The sequence below is a fragment of the Miscanthus floridulus genome, chromosome 5, assembly GCF_019320115.1.
Source record: "Miscanthus floridulus cultivar M001 chromosome 5, ASM1932011v1, whole genome shotgun sequence".
In the NCBI taxonomy this organism is placed as follows: domain Eukaryota; kingdom Viridiplantae; phylum Streptophyta; class Magnoliopsida; order Poales; family Poaceae; genus Miscanthus; species Miscanthus floridulus.
This window is the reverse complement of record NC_089584.1, coordinates 71,847,122-71,850,629: the sequence shown is the minus strand read 5'-3', so window position 1 is coordinate 71,850,629 and position 3,508 is coordinate 71,847,122. Positions and strand designations below refer to the sequence as shown.

General features: G+C 37.4%; 1 long non-coding RNA gene across 1 annotated transcript; it reads left to right on the top strand.

Moving 5' to 3' along the window:
* Window positions 1–2,752: 2,752 nt before the first annotated feature.
* On the top strand, window positions 2,753–3,173 carry LOC136452329 (uncharacterized). The gene is made up of 3 exons (XR_010758803.1): window positions 2,753–2,844; window positions 2,920–3,018; window positions 3,085–3,173. It is a non-coding gene; the product is annotated as an uncharacterized lncRNA (long non-coding RNA).
* Window positions 3,174–3,508: the final 335 nt, after the last annotated feature.

Here is a 3,508-nt window from a genome sequence, read left to right as displayed (position 1 = left end):
AAAGAGTAAGTGCAGCACTAATTTGTGTGAGCAATTTCTTCAAGAAGATCTACTCACCCACTATTCGTATCAGTGATATGCAAAAACTAGAGGCTGAAATAGCTGAGACACTAAGTGTCCTTGAGACTATATTTTTGCCATCTTTTTTTGATATCATGGTTCATTTGATGGTGCATCTGCCAGCTCAAGCAAGACTTGTTGGTCCTGTACACTATCATAGCATGTGGGTAGTAGAGAGGTACCAAACTATTTTCAATTGCTATTGAACATATTTGTAGTTAGATTCCATGCTAAACTGTTACTTCATAGGTATTTGATGAAGTTGAAGGGCTCTGTTCGTACTAGAAGTCATCCAGAGGGATCAATTTGTGAGGCCTACAAATTTGATGAGAGTCTTACTTTTTGCTCCAAATTTTTGAAAGGCTGTGAGACTGGACAAGTAGAAAATAGTGAAAGTATGTACTGTGAAATTTGTACTACACCATTCTTCCAAAGCACAGGGCAAGCTTTGAGTGGCAAGTGCACTTTATCCGTAGAATACAAGACTTGGGTTCAAGCACATAGATATGTATTGTTCAACTATGATAAGATAGAACCATACTTGAAGTAAGCAATCCAGACAACTTAACACATTGCATTTCTCGTGTTCTTATCTATACATTTCTCAATGGGTACCACACCTTTGCAGCAAACATGTGGAGTACCTTTCCTCGATTGGTCACCACAATCAGCGACAAATGACTCGTATCCATCATGAAACGTTTCATGATTGGTTTAGAAAGCATGTAAGTAAAGGCGTGATTAACATGTCCTGTTCGGATCTAATATAGTTAAATTAACTAGACATAATGTGATATTTATAGGTGGAAGGGTTAGTTGAAAGTGGTGTAGAAGTACTAGAAGAGATACATATTTTGGCAAATGAACCTTTCATGATTGCAACAACATACAATAGCTATGCAATTAGTGGATTTAAATTCCATACATCCTCCTATGATGAGGGTAGACCAGTTCAAGGCAGTGGAGTAGCTTTGGTTGCCCAGACCTCTTGCTTTGAAAATGGAAACAATGTGGACCTAGTTATGAGAAACAAGATATACTATGGCATCATCAAAGAAATCATTGAGTTAAACTATCACAACAAAGGAAACATAGTTTTGTTTAAATGTGATTGGGTGGACAATCGCATTCAAGATAAATGGGTAAAAACAGATCAATTTGGGGGTTACAAGTGTTAATTTAAAGCATTTATTCAATACTAGAGAAAATATGTTAGATGGACCTTTTATCTTGGCATCACAAGCTATACAAGTTTACTATGTTAAGGAAGGTCCTGAATTAGATTGGTATGCTGTTGCCCAGTCAAAACCACACAATCTTATGATATGACAGTTGATAATGAAATGTGTAACCCAATGCCTGATTTGGATGCAAATGTTGATCTTAGTGGTCTTTTTGGAGATGTTGTACATGTAAGGACTGATATAGATGGGGTCATTGTTGCTGAAAGAAAGAGGAAGTAAGTCTCAAGCACCATCAATTGTTGCTGGTGCTATGCAGATTTCTCTTTGACATAATTGCTTTGTTGGTCTAAACTAATTGTTGATTGCTTACAAACTTGCACTATTGTTTTATGAGAATCCTGTACTAATTCATTTTCATTTTTTAGGATAAACAATGTCAAAAGCAAGGGGAAAAAGAAAATCCATGGAGCCAACTGATTATGAAAATGTTGTGTTGCCAAATGTTTATGAATCTAAAAGGAATGAAAACATCAGGCTAAGGGTGCAGAAAATGCAAGAACTGAATATTCAAGCTACTACACAACAACTTAGCTCAATGCATCAAACAAACAAAAATAAAAAGGTATGTATTCCCATGAATCTAAAATACATGTTCTCAAAGAATTCTGTGAAGTGTCTATGGAAATCTAAACTAATTGTGTCCCCAAATGTAGACCTAAACTCCTATTGAGGCAACTGGACGTAACTTAAGATCTAGCTCTAGAATAAGTGATGCACGGGTTGATATGCAAGCTATGAATGAACATCCTGAGAATCAACTTAATGAAGGTATTCGTCTCTATGTTGTGATAACTAATAATACAATGCATCATGCATACTTGAGTTGGGTGTACTATGTTGTATTTGTTTTCCAGATGTTCCCAAACAGCCCAAAAAATGTTCGAGGACCTACCACAAAGGCTGATATCTATGCAAGGCAAAATAAGCCTAAACTCCAATTGGATGTCAATGCATGTGGTCAACCTTGCGGACCATCAGGCACTAAATTTGCTAACTTCATTGGAACACTTGTGAGAACAAAGGGTTTCCCAATTGCACATGATGATTGGAGGAAGGTCTGTCCACACAAAAAGTATAAGCTTTGGACAGATGCACATGTAGTGAAATTGGTTGCAAATCTACCTACTGCAGTCATGTGATTGAGTCCTAACTTATTATTTGTGTGTTGTACAGCTATATTGGCAAGTAGACAACTGTGTCATCAATTGGTTTATGAAGACAGCAGCTACGAAGTGGAAGGAGTTTAAAGCAGAATTGAAAAAGGTGTATGATGATGACATGGAAGATGATGAACTATTTGCTCTGTGTGATGATAGAGTTCATATGGATGACTAGAAGTGGCTAGTTAATCATTGGAGGTCTCCGGAGGCAGCTGTAAGTTATAAACTACTCGCTCATTTTCATAATGTATCTGGCACAAAATTATAAACATGAAATAATTTGGTAGGCCCGTTCTTTGAGGGGGAAAGCAAACCATTCAAAGCTGACCCAAAACCATACAACTGGGAGTAAGAGTCATGCACGTGTTGGTACTGAAATGGTATGCAACGTCTATTTTTAGTTTGTTTTCCCTTTCTTCGTATCCTGTAACTACAATAACATATATATGGTTTAGGGTGAGGAGCTAGGGTGTCCCCCTCGTAGAGATGAATTGTTTATCAAAACTCACACACACAAGAATGGAGTACCTCATAAAGGAGCTGCAACAACAATTGTAAGTGTGATAAACACAACAATTTCTTATGCCATCATATTTTACTAATTTTTTTGCTTGCTGTAGAATGCACTTCAAGATGCAATTAGAGATAATCCTGTACTGAGAGACAAGAGTATCCAGGAAGCTGATGCTTATTCCTATGTTTGTGGGGGCAGAGAAGAATGGATAGGTTCGCGTTGTGGGTTTGGGGCCAAGTCTAGTAGATTTGGAAATGCCTGGAGCTAGAAAATACACATCAACAAGGCTTCAAATGGAGATAGAAGCTCGTCGGCAATCTGATAAGAGAGTGGAAGATCTCACAAATCATCTGGACATAATTCAAGAAACTCTAGATAGATTGCTGCAGCAACAGAATGCCAATAGCACTCCCCATGGATCTAATAATGCACCACAGGTGGTAACTGTTAACCTTTATCTCTTACATTTTTCTCTTTGTCAGTGTAATAATTGTTCAATGGTTTTTACTTTAATTTAGAGCTTGAGGGCT